Raw genomic sequence first — 23,163 nt, 5'->3', positions numbered from 1 at the left:
CGGAAGACTGCAAAGTGCCTAATCGGAAGATGAGGTGTTGTTCCTCGAGTTTACGTTGAGCTTTCGTGGAACAATGCAAGAGGCCAAGGACGGTGAGGTCCGAGTGGGAATGGAGCGGCGAATTAAAATGACAGGCGACCGGAAGCTCGGGGTCACCCTTACAGACTGAATGGAGGTGTTTCGCAAAGCAGTGCATTCCAGATCCTAACCACTCGCTGTGTATAAAAAAAATTTCCTCATGTCGCTTTTGGTTCTTCTGCCAATCACCTTAAATCTGTGTCCTCTGGTTCTCGACCCTTCCGCCAATGGGAACAGTTTTTCTCCATCTACTCTGGCCAGATCCATCATGATTTTGAACACCTCTATCAAATCTCCTCGCAACCTTCTCTGCTCCAAGGAGGATAACCCCAGCTTCTCCAGTCTATCCACATAACTGAAGTCCCTCATCCCTGGAACCATTCTTGTAAATCGTTTCTGCACCCTCTCTAAGGCCTTGACATCCTTCCAAAAGTGCGGTGCCCAGAATTGGACACCATATTCCAGTTGAGTATTGAATCATATGCTTTGAAGATGCATTTGGTGATAGGGAGTGTAACATATGTGGGTAGAACAAATGAAGGACCGAGAAATGAGTTGTTAGTCAATGTGCTTGCTTTACTAGGCCAGAGCGAACTGAGCATGCTCATACTAAACCATGTGACAAACCATGTGATAATACATTTCAGGGAGAGAAGAAGTCAGGCAGAGTAGCTTACGAAAGGAATTCCAGAGTGCAGAATCATGATGGGCTAAAACAAGTGCGTTACCAGAAACCCCTTAAGAGCTCAGAATGTTCCACAACAACTACAAGCACTCTGAAATCATCTAAGTAGAAAAACAAATTCACAAAATAATACAAGCAAAATGTTTCCCAAAACTTTCTACAGTTTTACCTGAGAATAACCAAGGATCCCTTTAAATATCACTGGAAATAGCCATCTCCCGACGTGTATTGTCTCCCATGGTTTGTGGGCGGGATCAGGAACTGGCATTAGCGATGTGGGCGAAGACATAAATATCATCGGGGACCATAACTACGGCCCCGATTTGCATTTAATAATTAAGCCTGTTTCCGGCAGGAGCTCTGGCCACCTAGATCAAGGGAGGCTCTTCTTTCTAGCCTCTGTGCCATGGCTGCTGATCCAATGCTGCCATTGCACTCTTCAACAGCAGCAAATTTTATATTTTGCTAATGCACCAGATCGCTGCTTCTTAATCACTATTTTCCTGCTCCCCATGATCGCTTCCAGTCAGGGTGCTCCTTGGACCAAGATGGCATCTTCCCATGTGTTTCTGCTCCCCCTCTCACCCCATGTGATTCTGCTCCCCCTCTCACCCCACGTGTTTCTGCTCCCGCTCTCACCCCATGTGATTCTGCTCCCCCTCTCACCCCATGTGTTTCTGCTCCCACTCTTACCCCATGTGTTTCTGCTCCCCCTCTCACCCCATATGATTCTGCTCCCTCTCTCACCCCATGTGTTTCTGCTCCCACTCTCACCACGTGTTGCTGCTCCCCCTCTCACCCCATGTGTTTCTGCTCCCCCTCTCACCCCGTGTGTTTCTGCTCCCCCTCTCACCCCATGTGTTTCTGCTCCCCCTCTCACCCCATGTGATTCTGCTCCCCCTCTCACCCCGTGTGTTTCTGCTCCCCCTCTCACCCCATGTGTTTCTGCTCCCCCTCTCACCCCATGTGATTCTGCTCCCCCCTCTCACCCCATGTGTTTCTGCTCCCCCTCTCACCCCATGTGTTTCTGCTCCCACTCTCACCCCATGTGATTCTGCTCCTCCCTCACCCCATGTGTTTCTGCTCCCCCTCTCACCCCATGTGATTCTGCTCCCCCTCTCACCCCATGTGTTTCTGCTCCCCCTCTCACCCCATTTGTTTCTGCTCCCCCTCTCACCCCATGTGTTTCTGCTCCCACTCTCACCCCATTTGTTTCTGCTCCCACTCTCACCCCACGTGATCCTGCTCCCCCTCTCACCCCACGTGATCCTGCTCCCCCTCTCACCCCATGTGATTCTGCTCCGCCTCTCACCCCATTTGTTTCTGCTCCCACTCTCACCCCATGTGATTCTGCTCCCCCTCTCACCCCATGTGTTTCTGCTCCCACTCTCACCCCATGTGTTTCTGCTCCCACTCTCACCCCATGTGTTTCTGCTCCCACTCTCACCCCATGTGTTTCTGCTCCCACTCTCACCACGTGTTGCTGCTCCCCCTCTCACCCCATGTGTTTCTGCTCCCACTCTCACCCCATGTGATTCTGCTCCCCCTCTCACCCCATGTGTTTCTGCTCCCACTCTCACCCCATGTGTTTCTGCTCCCACTCTCACCCCATGTGTTTCTGCTCCCACTCTCACCCCATGTGTGTCTGCTCCCACTCTCACCACATGTGTTTCTGCTCCCACTCTCACCCCATGTGTTTCTGCTCCCCCTCTCACCCCACGTGATCCTGCTCCCCCTCTCACCCCATGTGATTCTGCTCCCACTCTCACCCCATGTGATTCTGCTCCCCCTCTCACCCCATGTGTTTCTGCTCCCCCTCTCACCCCATGTGTTTCTGCTCCCCCTCTCACCCCATGTGATTCTGCTCCCCCTCTCACCCCATGTGATTCTGCTTCCACACTCACCCCATGTGATTCTGCTCCCCCTCTCACCCCATGTGATTCTGCTCCCCCTCTCACCCCATGTGATTCTGCTCCCCCTCTCACCCCATGTGTTTCTGCTCCCCCTCTCACCCCATGTGTTTCTGCTCCCCCTCTCACCCCATGTGATTCTGCTCCCACTCTCACCCCATGTGATTCTGCTCCCCCTCTCACCCCATGTGATTCTGCTCCCCCTCTCACCCCATGTGATTCTGCTCCCCCTCTCACCCCATGTGATTCTGCTCCTCCTCTCACCCCATGTGTTTCTGCTCCCCCTCTCACCCCATGTGTTTCTCCTCCCCCTCTCACCCCATGTGTTTCTCCTCCCCCTCTCACCCCATGTGATTCTGCTCCCCCTCTCACCCCATGTGATTCTGCTCCCCCTCTCACCCCATGTGTTTCTGCTCCCCCTCTCACCCCATGTGTTTCGGTTCCCCCTCTCAACCCATGTGATTCTGCTCCTCCTCTCACCCCATGTGATTCTGCTCCTCCTCTCACCCCATGTGATTCTGCTCCTCCTCTCACCCCATGTGTTTCTGCTCCCACTCTCACCACGTGTTGCTGCTCCCCCTCTCACCCCATGTGTTTCTGCTCCCCCTCTCACCCCATGTGTTTCTGCTCCCCCTCTCACCCCATGTGTTTCTGCTCCCCCTCTCACCCCATGTGTTTCTGCTCCCCCTCTCAACCCATGTGTTTCTGCTCCCCCTCTCACCCCATGTGTTTCTGCTCCCCCTCTCACCCCATGTGTTTCTACTCCCCCTCTCACCCCATGTGTTTCTGTTCCCCCTCTCACCCCATGTGATTCTGCTCCCACTCTCACCCCATGTGATTCTGCTACCCCTCTCACCCCATGTGATTCTGCTCCCACTCTCACCCCATGTGTTTCTGCTCCCCCTCTCACCCCATGTGATTCTGCTCCCCCTCTCACCCCATGTGTTTCTGCTCCCACTCTCACCCCGTGTTTCTGCTCCCCCTCTCACCCCATGTGATTCTGCTCCCACTCTCACCCCATGTGTTCTGCTCCCACTCTCACCCCATGTGTTTCTGCTCTCCCTCTCACCCCATGTGATCCTGCTCCCCCTCTCACCCCATGTGTTTCTGCTCTCCCTCTCACCCCATGTGATTCTGCTCCCCCTCTCACCCCATGTGATTCTGCTCCCCCTCTAACCCCGTGTTTCTGCTCCCCCTCTCACCCCATGTGCTTCTGCTCCCACTCTCACCCCATGTGATTCTGCTCCCCCTCTCACCCCATGTGATTCTGCTCCCCCTCTCACCCCATGTGTTTCTGCTCCCACTCTCACCCCGTGTTTCTGCTCCCCCTCTCACCCCATGTGATTCTGCTCCCACTCTCACCCCATGTGTGCTGCTCCCACTCTCACCCCATGTGATTCTGCTCCCCCTCTCACCGCATGTGTTTCTGCTCCCCCTCTCACCCCATGTGTTTCTGCTCCCCCTCTCACCCCATGTGATTCTGCTCCCACTCTCACCCCATGTGTTTCTGCTCTCCCTCTCACCCCATGTGATCCTGCTCCCCCTCTCACCCCATGTGTTTCTGCTCTCCCTCTCACCCCATGTGATTCTGCTCCCCCTCTCACCCCATATGATTCTGCTCCCCCTCTCACCCCGTGTTTCTGCTCCCCCTCTCACCCCATGTGCTTCTGCTCCCACTCTCACCCCATGTGATTCTGCTCCCCCTCTCACCCCATGTGATTCTGCTCCCCCTCTCACCCCATGTTTTTCTGCTCCCACTCTCACCCCATGTGTTTCTGCTCCCCCTCTCACCCCATGTGATTCTGCTCCCCCTCTCACCCCATGTGTTTCTGCTCTCCCTCTCACCCCATGTGATTCTACTCCCCTCTCACCCCATGTGTTTCTGCTCCCCCTCTCACCCCATGTGATTCTGCTCCCCCTCTCACCCCATGTGTTTCTGCTCTCCCTCTCACCCCATGTGATTCTGCTCCCCCTCTCACCCCATGTGTTTTTGCTCCCCCTCTCACCCCATGTGATTCTGCTCCCCCTCTCACCCCATGTGATTCTGCTCCCCCTCTCACCCCATGTGTTTCTGCTCCCCCTCTCACCCCATGTGTTTCTGCTCCCCCTCTCACCCCATGTGTTTCTGCTCCCCCTCTCACCCCATGTGTTTCTGCTCCCCCTCTCACCCCATGTGTTTCTGTTCCCCCTCTCACCCCATGTGATTCTGCTCCCACTCTCACCCCATGTGATTCTGCTCCCCCTCTCACCCCATGTGACTCTGCTCCCACTCTCACCCCATGTGTTTCTGCTCCCCCTCTCACCCCATGTGATTCTGCTCCCCCTCTCACCTCATGTGATTCTGCTCCCCCCTCACCCCATGTGTTTCTCCTCCCCCTCTCACCCCATGTGTTTCTGCTCCCCCTCTCACCCCATGTGATTCTGCTCCCCCTCTCACCCCATGTGTTTCTGCTCCCACTCTCACCACGTGTTGCTGCTCCCCCTCTCACCCCATGTGTTTCTGCTCCCCCTCTCACCCCATGTGTTTCTGCTCCCCCTCTCACCCCATGTGTTTCTGCTCCCCCTCTCACCCCATGTGCTTCTGCTCCCCCTCTCAACCCATGTGTTTCTGCTCCCCCTCTCACCCCATGTGTTTCTGCTCCCCCTCTCACCCCATGTGTTTCTGCTCCCCCTCTCACCCCATGTGTTTCTGTTCCCCCTCTCACCCCATGTGATTCTGCTCCCACTCTCACCCCATGTGATTCTGCTCCCCCTCTCACCCCATGTGACTCTGCTCCCACTCTCACCCCATGTGTTTCTGCTCCCCCTCTCACCCCATGTGATTCTGCTCCCCCTCTCACCCCATGTGTTTCTGCTCCCACTCTCACCCCGTGTTTCTGCTCCCCCTCTCACCCCATGTGATTCTGCTCCCACTCTCACCCCATGTGTTCTGCTCCCACTCTCACCCCATGTGTTTCTGCTCTCCCTCTCACCCCATGTGATCCTGCTCCCCCTCTCACCCCATGTGTTTCTGCTCTCCCTCTCACCCCATGTGATTCTGCTCCCCCTCTCACCCCATATGATTCTGCTCCCCCTCTCACCCCGTGTTTCTGCTCCCCCTCTCACCCCATGTGCTTCTGCTCCCACTCTCACCCCATGTGATTCTGCTCCCCCTCTCACCCCATGTGATTCTGCTCCCCCTCTCACCCCATGTGTTTCTGCTCCCACTCTCACCCCGTGTTTCTGCTCCCCCTCTCACCCCATGTGATTCTGCTCCCACTCTCACCCCATGTGTTCTGCTCCCACTCTCACCCCATGTGATTCTGCTCCCCCTCTTACCGCATGTGTTTCTGCTCCCCCTCTCACCCCATGTGTTTCTGCTCCCACTCTCACCCCATGTGATTCTGCTCCCACTCTCACCCCATGTGTTTCTGCTCTCCCTCTCACCCCATGTGATCCTGCTCCCCCTCTCACCCCATGTGTTTCTGCTCTCCCTCTCACCCCATGTGATTCTGCTCCCCCTCTCACCCCATATGATTCTGCTCCCCCTCTCACCCCGTGTTTCTGCTCCCCCTCTCACCCCATGTGCTTCTGCTCCCACTCTCACCCCATGTGATTCTGCTCCCCCTCTCACCCCATGTGATTCTGCTCCCCCTCTCACCCCATGTTTTTCTGCTCCCACTCTCACCCCATGTGTTTCTGCTCCCCCTCTCACCCCATGTGATTCTGCTCCCCCTCTCACCCCATGTGTTTCTGCTCTCCCTCTCACCCCATGTGATTCTACTCCCCTCTCACCCCATGTGTTTCTGCTCCCCCTCTCACCCCATGTGATTCTGCTCCCCCTCTCACCCCATGTGTTTCTGCTCTCCCTCTCACCCCATGTGATTCTGCTCCCCCTCTCACCCCATGTGTTTTTGCTCCCCCTCTCACCCCATGTGATTCTGCTCCCCCTCTCACCCCATGTGATTCTGCTCCCCCTCTCACCCCATGTGTTTCTGCTCCCCCTCTCACCCCATGTGTTTCTGCTCCCCCTCTCACCCCATGTGTTTCTGCTCCCCCTCTCACCCCATGTGTTTCTGTTCCCCCTCTCACCCCATGTGATTCTGCTCCCACTCTCACCCCATGTGATTCTGCTCCCCCTCTCACCCCATGTGATTCTGCTCCCACTCTCACCCCATGTGTTTCTGCTCCCCCTCTCACCCCATGTGATTCTGCTCCCCCTCTCACCTCATGTGATTCTGCTCCCCCCTCACCCCATGTGTTTCTCCTCCCCCTCTCACCCCATGTGTTTCTGCTCCCCCTCTCACCCCATGTGATTCTGCTCCCCCTCTCACCCCATGTGTTTCTGCTCCACTCTCACCCCGTGTTTCTGCTCCCACTCTCACCCCATGTGTTTCTTCTCTCCCTCTCACCCCATGTGATTGTGCTCCCCCTCTCACCCCATGTGTTTCTGCTCCCCCTCTCACCCCATGTGATTCTGCTCCCCCTCTCACCCCATGTGATTCTGCTCCCCCTCTCACCCCATGTGTTTCTGCTCCCCCTCTCACCCCATGTGTTTCTGCTCCCACTCTCACCCCATGTGTTTCTGCTCCCACTCTCACCCCATGTGTTTCTGCTCCTCCTCTCACCCCATGTGATTCTGCTCCCACTCTCACCCCATGTGTTTCTGCTCCCACTCTCACCCCATGTGATTCTGCTCCCTCTCTCACCCCATGTGTTTCTGCTCGCCCTCTCACCCCATGTGATTCTGCTCCCCCTCTCACCCCATGTGATTCTGCTCCCACTCTCACCCCATGTGTTTCTGCTCCCCCTCTCACCCCATGTGATTCTGCTCTCCCTCTCACCCCATGTGATTCTGCTCCCCCTCTCACCCCATGTGATTCTGCTCCCCCTCTCACCCCGTGTTTCTGCTCCCCCTCTCACCCCATGTGATTCTGCTCCCCCTCTCACCCCATGTGTTTCTGCTCCCACTCTCACCCCGTGTTTCTGCTCCCCCTCTCACCCCATGTGTTTCTGCTCCCACTCTCACCCCGTGTTTCTGCTCCCACTCTCACCCCATGTGATTCTGCTCCTCCTCTCACCCCATGTGATTCTGCTCCCACTCTCACCCCATGTGTTTCTGCTCCCCCTCTCACCCCATGTGATTCTGCTCCCCCTCTCACCCCATGTGTTTCTGCTCCCGCTCTCACCCCATGTGATTCTGCTCCCCCTCTCACCCCATGTGTTTCTGCTCCCACTCTTACCCCATGTGTTTCTGCTCCCCCTCTCACCCCATATGATTCTGCTCCCTCTCTCACCCCATGTGTTTCTGCTCCCACTCTCACCACGTGTTGCTGCTCCCCCTCTCACCCCATGTGTTTCTGCTCCCCCTCTCACCCCGTGTGTTTCTGCTCCCCCTCTCACCCCATGTGATTCTGCTCCCACTCTCACCCCATGTGTTCTGCTCCCACTCTCACCCCATGTGTTTCTGCTCTCCCTCTCACCCCATGTGATCCTGCTCCCCCTCTCACCCCATGTGTTTCTGCTCTCCCTCTCACCCCATGTGATTCTGCTCCCCCTCTCACCCCATATGATTCTGCTCCCCCTCTAACCCCGTGTTTCTGCTCCCCCTCTCACCCCATGTGCTTCTGCTCCCACTCTCACCCCATGTGATTCTGCTCCCCCTCTCACCCCATGTGATTCTGCTCCCCCTCTCACCCCATGTGTTTCTGCTCCCACTCTCACCCCGTGTTTCTGCTCCCCCTCTCACCCCATGTGATTCTGCTCCCACTCTCACCCCATGTGTTCTGCTCCCACTCTCACCCCATGTGATTCTGCTCCCCCTCTCACCGCATGTGTTTCTGCTCCCCCTCTCACCCCATGTGTTTCTGCTCCCCCTCTCACCCCATGTGATTCTGCTCCCACTCTCACCCCATGTGTTTCTGCTCTCCCTCTCACCCCATGTGATCCTGCTCCCCCTCTCACCCCATGTGTTTCTGCTCTCCCTCTCACCCCATGTGATTCTGCTCCCCCTCTCACCCCATATGATTCTGCTCCCCCTCTCACCCCGTGTTTCTGCTCCCCCTCTCACCCCATGTGTTTCTGTTCCCCCTCTCACCCCATGTGATTCTGCTCCCACTCTCACCCCATGTGATTCTGCTCCCCCTCTCACCCCATGTGATTCTGCTCCCACTCTCACCCCATGTGTTTCTGCTCCCCCTCTCACCCCATGTGATTCTGCTCCCCCTCTCACCTCATGTGATTCTGCTCCCCCCTCACCCCATGTGTTTCTCCTCCCCCTCTCACCCCATGTGTTTCTGCTCCCCCTCTCACCCCATGTGATTCTGCTCCCCCTCTCACCCCATGTGTTTCTGCTCCACTCTCACCCCGTGTTTCTGCTCCCACTCTCACCCCATGTGTTTCTTCTCTCCCTCTCACCCCATGTGATTGTGCTCCCCCTCTCACCCCATGTGTTTCTGCTCCCCCTCTCACCCCATGTGATTCTGCTCCCCCTCTCACCCCATGTGATTCTGCTCCCCCTCTCACCCCATGTGTTTCTGCTCCCCCTCTCACCCCATGTGTTTCTGCTCCCACTCTCACCCCATGTGTTTCTGCTCCCCCTCTCACCCCATGTGATTCTGCTCCCACACTCACCCCATGTGTTTCTGCTCCCACTCTCACCCCATGTGTTTCTGCTCCTCCTCTCACCCCATGTGATTCTGCTCCCACTCTCACCCCATGTGTTTCTGCTCCCACTCTCACCCCATGTGATTCTGCTCCCTCTCTCACCCCATGTGTTTCTGCTCGCCCTCTCACCCCATGTGATTCTGCTCCCCCTCTCACCCCATGTGATTCTGCTCCCACTCTCACCCCATGTGTTTCTGCTCCCCCTCTCACCCCATGTGTTTCTGCTCTCCCTCTCACCCCATGTGATTCTGCTCCCCCTCTCACCCCATGTGATTCTGCTCCCCCTCTCACCCCGTGTTTCTGCTCCCCCTCTCACCCCATGTGATTCTGCTCCCCCTCTCACCCCATGTGTTTCTGCTCCCACTCTCACCCCGTGTTTCTGCTCCCCCTCTCACCCCATGTGTTTCTGCTCCCACTCTCACCCCGTGTTTCTGCTCCCACTCTCACCCCATGTGATTCTGCTCCTCCTCTCACCCCATGTGATTCTGCTCCCCCTCTCACCCCATGTGTTTCTGCTCCCCCTCTCACCCCATGTGTTTCTGCTCCCACTCCCACCCCATGTGTTTCTCCTCCCCCTCTCACCCCATGTGTTTCTGCTCCTCCTCTCACCCCATGTGATTCTGCTCCCCCTCTCAACCCATGTGTTTCTGCTCCCCCTCTCACCCCATGTGTTTCTGCTCCTCCTCTCACCCCATGTGCTCCTGCTCCCACTCTCACCCCAGGTGATTCTGCTCCCCCTCTGACCCCATGTGTTTCTGCTCCTCCTCACACCCCATGTGATTCTGCTCCCCCTCTCACCCCATGTGTTCCTGCTCCTCCTCTCACCCCATGTGATTCTGCTCCCACTCTCACCCCATGTGTTCTGCTCCCACTCTCACCCCATGTGATTCTGCTCCCACTCTCACCGCATGTGTTTCTGCTGCCCCTCTCACCCCATGTGTTTCTGCTCCCCCTCTCACCCCATGTGATTCTGCTCCCACTCTCACCCCATGTGTTTCTGCTCTCCCTCTCACCCCATGTGATCCTGCTCCCCCTCTCACCCCATGTGTTTCTGCTCTCCCTCTCACCCCATGTGATTCTGCTCCCCCTCTCACCCCATATGATTCTGCTCCCCCTCTCACCCCGTGTTTCTGCTCCCCCTCTCACCCCATGTGCTTCTGCTCCCACTCTCACCCCATGTAATTCTGCTCCCCCTCTCACCCCATGTGATTCTGCTCCCCCTCTCACCCCATGTTTTTCTGCTCCCACTCTCACCCCATGTGTTTCTGCTCCCGCTCTCACCCCATGTGTTTCTGCTCCCACTCTCACCCCATGTGTTTCTGCTCCCCCTCTCACCCCATGTGTTCCTGCTCCTCCTCTCACCCCATGTGTATCTGCTCCCACTCTCACCCCATGTGTTTCTACTACCCCTCTCACCCCATGTGATTCTGCTCCCCCTCTCACCCCATGTGTTTCTGCTGCAACTCTCACCCCGTGTTTCTGCTCCCACTCTCACCCCATGTGATTCTGCTCCCCCTCTCACTCTATGTGATTCTGCTCCCCCTCTCACCCCATGTGTTTCTGCTCCCCCTCTCACCCCATGTGTTTCTGCTCCCACTCTCACCCCATGTGTTTCTGCTCCCCCTCTCACCCCATGTGATTCTGATCCTCCTCTCAACCCATGTGTTTCTGCTCCCGCTCTCACCCCATGTGTTTCTGCTCTCCCTCTCACCCCATGTGATTCTGCTCCCCCTCTCACCCCATGTGTTTTTGCTCCCCCTCTCACCCCATGTGATTCTGCTCCCCCTCTCACCCCATGTGATTCTGCTCCCCCTCTCACCCCATGTGTTTCTGCTCCCCCTCTCACCCCATGTGTTTCTGCTCCCCCTCTCACCCCATGTGTTTCTGCTCCCCCTCTCACCCCATGTGTTTCTGCTCCCCCTCTCACCCCATGTGTTTCTGTTCCCCCTCTCACCCCATGTGATTCTGCTCCCACTCTCACCCCATGTGATTCTGCTCCCCCTCTCACCCCATGTGATTCTGCTCCCACTCTCACCCCATGTGTTTCTGCTCCCCCTCTCACCCCATGTGATTCTGCTCCCCCTCTCACCTCATGTGATTCTGCTCCCCCCTCACCCCATGTGTTTCTCCTCCCCCTCTCACCCCATGTGTTTCTGCTCCCCCTCTCACCCCATGTGATTCTGCTCCCCCTCTCACCCCATGTGTTTCTGCACCACTCTCACCCCGTGTTTCTGCTCCCACTCTCACCCCATGTGTTTCTTCTCTCCCTCTCACCCCATGTGATTGTGCTCCCCCTCTCACCCCATGTGTTTCTGCTCCCCCTCTCACCCCATGTGATTCTGCTCCCCCTCTCACCCCATGTGTTTCTGCTCCCCCTCTCACCCCATGTGTTTCTGCTCCCACTCTCACCCCATGTGTTTCTGATCCCCCTCTCACCCCATGTGATTCTGCTCCCACACTCACCCCATGTGTTTCTGCTCCCACTCTCACCCCATGTGTTTCTGCTCCTCCTCTCACCCCATGTGATTCTGCTCCCACTCTCACCCCATGTGTTTCTGCTCCCACTCTCACCCCATGTGATTCTGCTCCCTCTCTCACCCCATGTGTTTCTGCTCGCCCTCTCACCCCATGTGATTCTGCTCCCCCTCTCACCCCATGAGATTCTGCTCCCACTCTCACCCCATGTGTTTCTGCTCCCCCTCTCACCCCATGTGTTTCTGCTCTCCCTCTCACCCCATGTGATTCTGCTCCCGCTCTCACCCCATGTGATTCTGCTCCCCCTCTCACCCCGTGTTTCTGCTCCCCCTCTCACCCCATGTGATTCTGCTCCCCCTCTCACCCCATGTGTTTCTCTTGCCACTCTCACCCCGTGTTTCTGCTCCCCCTCTCACCCCATGTGTTTCTGCTCCCACTCTCACCCCGTGTTTCTGCTCCCACTCTCACCCCATGTGATTCTGCTCCTCCTCTCACCCCATGTGATTCTGCTCCCCCTCTCACCCCATGTGTTTCTGCTCCCCCTCTCACCCCATGTGTTTCTGCTCCCACTCTCACCCCATGTGTTTCTGCTCCCCCTCTCACCCCATGTGTTTCTGCTCCTCCTCTCACCCCATGTGATTCTGCTCCCCCTCTCAACCCATGTGTTTCTGCTCCCCCTCTCACCCCATGTGTTTCTGCTCCTCCTCTCACCCCATGTGCTCCTGCTCCCACTCTCACCCCATGTGATTCTGCTCCCCCTCTCACCCCATGTGTTTCTGCTCCTCCTCACACCCCATGTGATTCTGCTCCCCCTCTCACCCCATGTGTTCCTGCTCCTCCTCTCACCCCATGTGATTCTGCTCCCACTCTCACCCCATGTGTTCTGCTCCCACTCTCACCCCATGTGATTCTGCTCCCACTCTCACCGCATGTGTTTCTGCTGCCCCTCTCACCCCATGTGTTTCTGCTCCCCCTCTCACCCCATGTGATTCTGCTCCCACTCTCACCCCATGTGTTTCTGCTCTCCCTCTCACCCCATGTGATCCTGCTCCCCCTCTCACCCCATGTGTTTCTGCTCTCCCTCTCACCCCATGTGATTCTGCTCCCCCTCTCACCCCATATGATTCTGCTCCCCCTCTCACCCCGTGTTTCTGCGCCCCCTCTCACCCCATGTGCTTCTGCTCCCACTCTCACCCCATGTAATTCTGCTCCCCTCTCACCCCATGTGATTCTGCTCCCCCTCTCACCCCATGTTTTTCTGCTCCCACTCTCACCCCATGTGTTTCTGCTCCCGCTCTCACCCCATGTGTTTCTGCTCCCACTCTCACCCCATGTGTTTCTGCTCCCTCTCTCACCCCATCTGTTCCTGCTCCTCCTCTCACCCCATGTGATTCTGCTCCCCCTCTCACCCCATGTGTTTCTGCTGCAACTCTCACCCCGTGTTTCTGCTCCCACTCTCACCCCATGTGATTCTGCTCCCCCTCTCACTCTATGTGATTCTGCTCCCCCTCTCACCCCATGTGTTTCTGCTCCCCCTCTCACCCCATGTGTTTCTGCTCCCACTCTCACCCCATGTGTTTCTGCTCCCCCTCTCACCCCATGTGATTCTGATCCCCCTCTCAACCCATGTGATTCTGCTCCCCCTCTCAACCCATGTGTTTCTGCTCCTCCTCTCACCCCATGTGATTCTGCTCCCACTCTCACCCCATGTGTTTCTGCTCCCACTCTCACCCCATGTGATTCTGCTCCCTCTCTCACCCCATGTGTTTCTGCTCCTCCTCTCACCCCATGTGTTTCTGCTCCTCCTCTCACCCCATGTGTTTCTGCTCCCACTCTCACCCCATGTGTTCCTGCTCCTCCTCTCACCCCATGTGATTCTGCTCCCCCTCTCACCCCATGTCATTCTGCTCCCCCTTTCACCCCATGTGATTCTGCTCCCCCTCTCACCCCATGTGTTTCTGATCCCCCTCTCACCCCATGTGATTCTGCTCCCCCTCTCACCGCATGTGATTCTGCTCCCCCTCTCACCCCATGTGATTCTGCTCCCCCTCTCACCCCATGTGTTTCTGCTACAACTCTCACCCCGTGTTTCTGCTCCCACTCTCACCCCATGTGATTCTGCTCCCCCTCTCACCCCATGTGTTTCTGCTCCCCGTCTCACCCCATGTGTTTCTGCTCCCACTCTCACCCCATGTGTTTCTGCACCCCCTCTCACCCCATGTCTTTCTGCTCCCACTCTCACCCCATGTGTTTCTGCTCCTCCTCTCACCCCATGTGATTCTGCTCCTCCTCTCAACCCATGTGTTTCTGCTCCCGCTCTCACCGCATGTGCTCCTGCTCCCACTCTCACCCCATGTGATTCTGCTCCCCCTCTCACCCCATGTGTTTCTGCTCCCCCTCTCACCCCATGTGTTTCTGTTCCCACTCTCACCCCATGTGTTTCTGCTCCCACTCTCACCCCATGTGATTCTGCTCCGTCTCTCACCCCATGTGTTTCTGCTCCCCCTCTCACCCCATGTGATTCTGCTCCCACTCTCACCCCATGTGTTTCTGCTCCCACTCTCACCCCATGTGTTTCTGCTCCTCCTCTCACCCCATGTGATTCTGCTCCCACTCTCACCCCATGTGTTTCTGCTCCCACTCTCACTCCATGTGATTCTGCTCCCTCTCTCACCCCATGTGTTTCTGCTCGCCCTCTCACCCCATGTGATTCTGCTCCCCCCTCACCCCATGTGATTCTGCTCCCACTCTCACCCCATGTGTTTCTGCTCCCAATCTCACCCCATGTGTTTCTGCTCCCCCTCTCACCCCATGTGATTCTGCTCCCCCCATGTGATTCTGCTCCTCCTCTCACACCATGTGATTCATCTGCCCCTCTCACCCCATGTGATTCTGCTCCCCCTCTCACCCCGTGTTTCTGCTCCCCCTCTCACCCCATGTGATTCTGCTCCCCCTCTCACCCCATGTGTTTCTGCTCCCACTCTCACCCCGTGTTTCTGCTCCCCCTCTCACCCCATGTGTTTCTGCTCCCACTCTCACCCCGTGTTTTTGCTCCCACTCTCACCCCATGTGATTCTGCTCCTCCTCTCACCCCATGTGATTCTGCTCCTCCTCTCACCCCATGTGTTTCTGCTCCCACTCTCACCACGTGTTGCTGCTCCCCCTCTCACCCCATGTGTTTCTGCTCCCACTCTCACCCCGTGTTTCTGCTCCCACTCTCACCCCGTGTGATTCTGCTCGTCCTCTCACCCCATGTGTTTCTGCTCCCACTTTCACCCCATGTGTTCCTGCTCCCCCTCTCACCCCATGTGATTCTGCTCCCACTCTCACCCCATGTGATTCTGCTCCCACTCTCACCCCATGTGATTCTGCTCCCACTCTCACCCCATGTGATTCTGCTCCCACTCTCACCCCATGTGATTCTGCTCCCACTCTCACCCCATGTGTTTCTGCTCCCCCTCTCACCCCATGTGTTTCTGCTCCCCCTGTCACCCCATGTGATTCTGCTCCCACTCTCACCCCATGTATTTCTGCTAGCCCCTCAACCCATGTGTTTCTGCTCCCCCTCTCACCCCATGTGATTCTGCTCCCCCTCTCACCCCATGTGATTCTGGTCCCACTCTCACACCATGTGATTCTGCTCCCCCTCTCACCCCATATGATTCTGCTCCCCCTCTCACCCCATGTGTTTCTGCTCCCGCTCTCACCTCTTGTGATTCTGCTCCCCCTCTCACCCCATGTGTTTCTGCTCCCGCTCTCACCTCTTGTGATTCTGCTCCCCCTCTCACCCCATGTGTTTCTGCTCCCACTCTCATCCCATGTGTTTCTGCTCCCCCTCTCACCCCATGTGTTGCTGCTCCCCCTCTCACCCCATGTGGTTCTGCTCCCCCTCTCACCCCATGTGTTTCTGCTCCCCCTCTCACCCCATGTGTTTCTGCTCCCACTCTCACCCCATGTGTTTCTGCTCCCCCTCTCACCCCATGTGTTTCTGCTCTCCCTCTCACCCCATGTGATTCTGCTCCCCCTCTCACCCCATGTGTTCCTGCTCCTCCTCTCACCCCATGTATTTCTGCTCCCCCTCTCACCCCATGTGATTCTGCTCCCCCTCTCACCCCATGTGTTTCTGCTCCCACTCTCACCCCATGCTTTCTGCTCCCACTCTCACCCCATTTGTTTCTGCTCCTCCTCTCACCCCATGTGTTTCTGCTCCCACACTCACCCCATGTGTTTCTGCTGCTCCTCTCAATACAATACAATACAAATCGCTTTATTGGCATGATAAGGTACATCTTATGTTGCCAAAGCATCCCATGTGATTCTGCTCCCCCTCTCACCCCATGTGATTCTGCTCCCCCTCTCACCCCATGTGATTCTGCTCCCCCTCTCACCCCATTTATTTCTGCTCCCACTCTCACCCCATGTGTTTCTGCTCCCTCTCTCACCCCATGTGTTTCTGCTCCTCCTCTCACCCCATGTGATTCTGCTCCCCCTCTCACCCCATGTGTTTCTGCTCCCGCTCTCACCCCATGTGCTCCTGCTCCCGCTCTCACCCCATGTGATTCTGCTCCCCCTCTCACCCCATGTGTTTCTGCTCCTCCTCACACCCCATGTGATTCTGCTCCCCCTCTCACCCCATGTGTTTCTGCTCCTCCTCTCACCCCATGTGATTCTGCTCCGACTCTCACCCCGTGTTTCTGCTCCCACTCTCACCCCATGTGTTTCTGCTCCCCCTCTCACCCCATGTGTTTCTGCTCTCCCTCTCACCCCATGTGATTCTGCTCCCTCTCTCACCCCATGTGTTTCTGCTCCCCCTCTCACCCCATGTGTTTCTGCTCTCCCTCTCACCCCATGTGATTCTGCTCCCCCTCTCACCCCATGTGTTTTTGCTTCCCCTCTCACCCCATGTGATTCTGCTCCCCCTCTCACCCCATGTGATTCTGCTCCCCCTCTCACCCCATGTGTTTCTGCTCCCCCTCTCACCCCATGTGATTCTGCTCCCCCTCTCACCCCATGTGTTTCTGCTCCCCCTCCCACCCATGTGTTTCTGCTCTCCCTCTCACCCCATGTGATTCTGCTCCCCCTCTCACCCCATGTGATTCTGCTCCCCCTCTCACGCCATGTGATTCTGCTCCCACTCTCACCCCATGTGTTTCTGCTCCCCCTCTCACCCCATGTGTTTCTGCTCCCACTCTCACCCCATGTGATTCTGCTCCCTCTCTCACCCCATGTGTTTCTGCTCCCACTCTCACCCCATGTGTTTCTGCTCCCCCTCTCACCCCATGTGATTCTGCTCTCCCTCTCACCCCATGTGATTCTGCTCCCCCCATGTGATTCTGCTCTCCCTCTCACCCCATGTGATTCTGCTCCCCCCATGTGATTCTGCTCCTCCTCTCACACCATGTGATTCATCTCCCCCTCTCACCCCATGTGATTCTGCTCCCCCTCTCACCCCGTGTTTCTGCTCCCCCTCTCACCCCATGTGATTCTGCTCCCCCTCTCACCCCATGTGTTTCTGCTCCCACTCTCACCCCGTGTTTCTGCTCCCCCTCTCACCCCATGTGTTTCTGCTCCCACTCTCACCCCGTGTTTTTGCTCCCACTCTCACCCCATGTGATTCTGCTCCTCCTCTCACCCCATGTGATTCTGCTCCTCCTCTCACCCCATCTGTTTCTGCTCCCACTCTCACCACGTGTTGCTGCTCCCCCTCTCACCCCATGTGTTTCTGCTCCCACTCTCACCCCGTGTTTCTGCTCCCACTCTCACCCCGTGTGATTCTGCTCGTCCTCTCACCCCATGTGTTTCTGCTCCCACTTTCACCCCATGTGTTCCTGCTCCCCCTCTCACCCCATGTGTTTCTGCTCCCCCTCTCACCCCATGTGTTTCTGTTCCCCCTCTCACCCCATGTGATTCTGCTCCCACTCTCACCCCATGTGATTCTGCTCCCCCTCTCACCCCATGTGATTCTGCTCCCACTCTCACCCCATGTGTTTCTGCTCCCCCTCTCACCCCATGTGATTCTGCTCCCCCTCTCACCTCATGTGATTCTGCTCCCCCCTCACCCCATGTGTTTCTCCTCCCCCTCTCACCCCATGTGTTTCTGCTCCCCCTCTCACCCCATGTGATTCTGCTCCCCCTCTCACCCCATGTGTTTCTGCACCACTCTCACCCCGTGTTTCTGCTCCCACTCTCACCCCATGTGTTTCTTCTCTCCCTCTCACCCCATGTGATTGTGCTCCCCCTCTCACCCCATGTGTTTCTGCTCCCCCTCTCACCCCATGTGATTCTGCTCCCCCTCTCACCCCATGTGTTTCTGCTCCCCCTCTCACCCCATGTGTTTCTGCTCCCACTCTCACCCCATGTGTTTCTGATCCCCCTCTCACCCCATGTGATTCTGCTCCCACACTCACCCCATGTGTTTCTGCTCCCACTCTCACCCCATGTGTTTCTGCTCCTCCTCTCACCCCATGTGATTCTGCTCCCACTCTCACCCCATGTGTTTCTGCTCCCACTCTCACCCCATGTGTTTCTGCTCGCCCTCTCACCCCATGTGATTCTGCTCCCCCTCTCACCCCATGAGATTCTGCTCCCACTCTCACCCCATGTGTTTCTGCTCCCCCTCTCACCCCATGTGTTTCTGCTCTCCCTCTCACCCCATGTGATTCTGCTCCCGCTCTCACCCCATGTGATTCTGCTCCCCCTCTCACCCCGTGTTTCTGCTCCCCCTCTCACCCCATGTGATTCTGCTCCCCCTCTCACCCCATGTGTTTCTCTTGCCACTCTCACCCCGTGTTTCTGCTCCCCCTCTCACCCCATGTGTTTCTGCTCCCACTCTCACCCCGTGTTTCTGCTCCCACTCTCACCCCATGTGATTCTGCTCCTCCTCTCACCCCATGTGATTCTGCTCCCCCTCTCACCCCATGTGTTTCTGCTCCCCCTCTCACCCCATGTGTTTCTGCTCCCACTCTCACCCCATGTGTTTCTGCTCCCCCTCTCACCCCATGTGTTTCTGCTCCTCCTCTCACCCCATGTGATTCTGCTCCCCCTCTCAACCCATGTGTTTCTGCTCCCCCTCTCACCCCATGTGTTTCTGCTCCTCCTCTCACCCCATGTGCTCCTGCTCCCACTCTCACCCCATGTGATTCTGCTCCCCCTCTCACCCCATGTGTTTCTGCTCCTCCTCACACCCCATGTGATTCTGCTCCCCCTCTCACCCCATGTGTTCCTGCTCCTCCTCTCACCCCATGTGATTCTGCTCCCACTCTCACCCCATGTGTTCTGCTCCCACTCTCACCCCATGTGATTCTGCTCCCACTCTCACCGCATGTGTTTCTGCTGCCCCTCTCACCCCATGTGTTTCTGCTCCCCCTCTCACCCCATGTGATTCTGCTCCCACTCTCACCCCATGTGTTTCTGCTCTCCCTCTCACCCCATGTGATCCTGCTCCCCCTCTCACCCCATGTGTTTCTGCTCTCCCTCTCACCCCATGTGATTCTGCTCCCCCTCTCACCCCATATGATTCTGCTCCCCCTCTCACCCCGTGTTTCTGCGCCCCCTCTCACCCCATGTGCTTCTGCTCCCACTCTCACCCCATGTAATTCTGCTCCCCTCTCACCCCATGTGATTCTGCTCCCCCTCTCACCCCATGTTTTTCTGCTCCCACTCTCACCCCATGTGTTTCTGCTCCCGCTCTCACCCCATGTGTTTCTGCTCCCACTCTCACCCCATGTGTTTCTGCTCCCTCTCTCACCCCATCTGTTCCTGCTCCTCCTCTCACCCCATGTGATTCTGCTCCCCCTCTCACCCCATGTGTTTCTGCTGCAACTCTCACCCCGTGTTTCTGCTCCCACTCTCACCCCATGTGATTCTGCTCCCCCTCTCACTCTATGTGATTCTGCTCCCCCTCTCACCCCATGTGTTTCTGCTCCCCCTCTCACCCCATGTGTTTCTGCTCCCACTCTCACCCCATGTGTTTCTGCTCCCCCTCTCACCCCATGTGATTCTGATCCCCCTCTCAACCCATGTGATTCTGCTCCCCCTCTCAACCCATGTGTTTCTGCTCCTCCTCTCACCCCATGTGATTCTGCTCCCACTCTCACCCCATGTGTTTCTGCTCCCACTCTCACCCCATGTGATTCTGCTCCCTCTCTCACCCCATGTGTTTCTGCTCCTCCTCTCACCCCATGTGTTTCTGCTCCTCCTCTCACCCCATGTGTTTCTGCTCCCACTCTCACCCCATGTGTTCCTGCTCCTCCTCTCACCCCATGTGATTCTGCTCCCCCTCTCACCCCATGTCATTCTGCTCCCCCTTTCACCCCATGTGATTCTGCTCCCCCTCTCACCCCATGTGTTTCTGATCCCCCTCTCACCCCATGTGATTCTGCTCCCCCTCTCACCGCATGTGATTCTGCTCCCCCTCTCACCCCATGTGATTCTGCTCCCCCTCTCACCCCATGTGTTTCTGCTACAACTCTCACCCCGTGTTTCTGCTCCCACTCTCACCCCATGTGATTCTGCTCCCCCTCTCACCCCATGTGTTTCTGCTCCCCGTCTCACCCCATGTGTTTCTGCTCCCACTCTCACCCCATGTGTTTCTGCACCCCCTCTCACCCCATGTCTTTCTGCTCCCACTCTCACCCCATGTGTTTCTGCTCCTCCTCTCACCCCATGTGATTCTGCTCCTCCTCTCAACCCATGTGTTTCTGCTCCCGCTCTCACCGCATGTGCTCCTGCTCCCACTCTCACCCCATGTGATTCTGCTCCCCCTCTCACCCCATGTGTTTCTGCTCCCCCTCTCACCCCATGTGTTTCTGTTCCCACTCTCACCCCATGTGTTTCTGCTCCCACTCTCACCCCATGTGATTCTGCTCCGTCTCTCACCCCATGTGTTTCTGCTCCCCCTCTCACCCCATGTGATTCTGCTCCCACTCTCACCCCATGTGTTTCTGCTCCCACTCTCACCCCATGTGTTTCTGCTCCTCCTCTCACCCCATGTGATTCTGCTCCCACTCTCACCCCATGTGTTTCTGCTCCCACTCTCACTCCATGTGATTCTGCTCCCTCTCTCACCCCATGTGTTTCTGCTCGCCCTCTCACCCCATGTGATTCTGCTCCCCCCTCACCCCATGTGATTCTGCTCCCACTCTCACCCCATGTGTTTCTGCTCCCAATCTCACCCCATGTGTTTCTGCTCCCCCTCTCACCCCATGTGATTCTGCTCCCCCCATGTGATTCTGCTCCTCCTCTCACACCATGTGATTCATCTGCCCCTCTCACCCCATGTGATTCTGCTCCCCCTCTCACCCCGTGTTTCTGCTCCCCCTCTCACCCCATGTGATTCTGCTCCCCCTCTCACCCCATGTGTTTCTGCTCCCACTCTCACCCCGTGTTTCTGCTCCCCCTCTCACCCCATGTGTTTCTGCTCCCACTCTCACCCCGTGTTTTTGCTCCCACTCTCACCCCATGTGATTCTGCTCCTCCTCTCACCCCATGTGATTCTGCTCCTCCTCTCATCCCATGTGTTTCTGCTCCCACTCTCACCACGTGTTGCTGCTCCCCCTCTCACCCCATGTGTTTCTGCTCCCACTCTCACCCCGTGTTTCTGCTCCCACTCTCACCCCGTGTGATTCTGCTCGTCCTCTCACCCCATGTGTTTCTGCTCCCACTTTCACCCCATGTGTTCCTGCTCCCCCTCTCACCCCATGTGATTCTGCTCCCACTCTCACCCCATGTGATTCTGCTCCCACTCTCACCCCATGTGATTCTGCTCCCACTCTCACCCCATGTGATTCTGCTCCCACTCTCACCCCATGTGATTCTGCTCCCACTCTCACCCCATGTGATTCTGCTCCCACTCTCACCCCATGTGTTTCTGCTCCCCCTCTCACCCCATGTGTTTCTGCTCCCCCTGTCACCCCATGTGATTCTGCTCCCACTCTCACCCCATGTATTTCTGCTAGCCCCTCAACCCATGTGTTTCTGCTCCCCCTCTCACCCCATGTGATTCTGCTCCCCCTCTCACCCCATGTGATTCTGGTCCCACTCTCACACCATGTGATTCTGCTCCCCCTCTCACCCCATATGATTCTGCTCCCCCTCTCACCCCATGTGTTTCTGCTCCCGCTCTCACCTCTTGTGATTCTGCTCCCCCTCTCACCCCATGTGTTTCTGCTCCCGCTCTCACCTCTTGTGATTCTGCTCCCCCTCTCACCCCATGTGTTTCTGCTCCCACTCTCATCCCATGTGTTTCTGCTCCCCCTCTCACCCCATGTGTTTCTGCTCCCACTCTCACCCCATGCTTTCTGCTCCCACTCTCACCCCATTTGTTTCTGCTCCTCCTCTCACCCCATGTGTTTCTGCTCCCACACTCACCCCATGTGTTTCTGCTGCTCCTCTCAATACAATACAATACAAATCGCTTTATTGGCATGATAAGGTACATCTTATGTTGCCAAAGCATCCCATGTGATTCTGCTCCCCCTCTCACCCCATGTGATTCTGCTCCCCCTCTCACCCCATGTGATTCTGCTCCCCCTCTCACCCCATTTATTTCTGCTCCCACTCTCACCCCATGTGTTTCTGCTCCCTCTCTCACCCCATGTGTTTCTGCTCCTCCTCTCACCCCATGTGATTCTGCTCCCCCTCTCACCCCATGTGTTTCTGCTCCCGCTCTCACCCCATGTGCTCCTGCTCCCGCTCTCACCCCATGTGATTCTGCTCCCCCTCTCACCCCATGTGTTTCTGCTCCTCCTCACACCCCATGTGATTCTGCTCCCCCTCTCACCCCATGTGTTTCTGCTCCTCCTCTCACCCCATGTGATTCTGCTCCGACTCTCACCCCGTGTTTCTGCTCCCACTCTCACCCCATGTGTTTCTGCTCCCCCTCTCACCCCATGTGTTTCTGCTCTCCCTCTCACCCCATGTGATTCTGCTCCCTCTCTCACCCCATGTGTTTCTGCTCCCCCTCTCACCCCATGTGTTTCTGCTCTCCCTCTCACCCCATGTGATTCTGCTCCCCCTCTCACCCCATGTGTTTTTGCTTCCCCTCTCACCCCATGTGATTCTGCTCCCCCTCTCACCCCATGTGATTCTGCTCCCCCTCTCACCCCATGTGTTTCTGCTCCCCCTCTCACCCCATGTGATTCTGCTCCCCCTCTCACCCCATGTGTTTCTGCTCCCCCTCCCACCCATGTGTTTCTGCTCTCCCTCTCACCCCATGTGATTCTGCTCCCCCTCTCACCCCATGTGATTCTGCTCCCCCTCTCACGCCATGTGATTCTGCTCCCACTCTCACCCCATGTGTTTCTGCTCCCCCTCTCACCCCATGTGTTTCTGCTCCCACTCTCACCCCATGTGATTCTGCTCCCTCTCTCA

The sequence above is a fragment of the Somniosus microcephalus genome, chromosome 12, assembly GCF_052327205.1.
Source record: "Somniosus microcephalus isolate GS21.2 chromosome 12, FLI_Smic_1.0, whole genome shotgun sequence".
Lineage (NCBI taxonomy): Eukaryota > Metazoa > Chordata > Chondrichthyes > Squaliformes > Somniosidae > Somniosus > Somniosus microcephalus.
Note: the sequence above shows the minus strand (reverse complement) of the source record.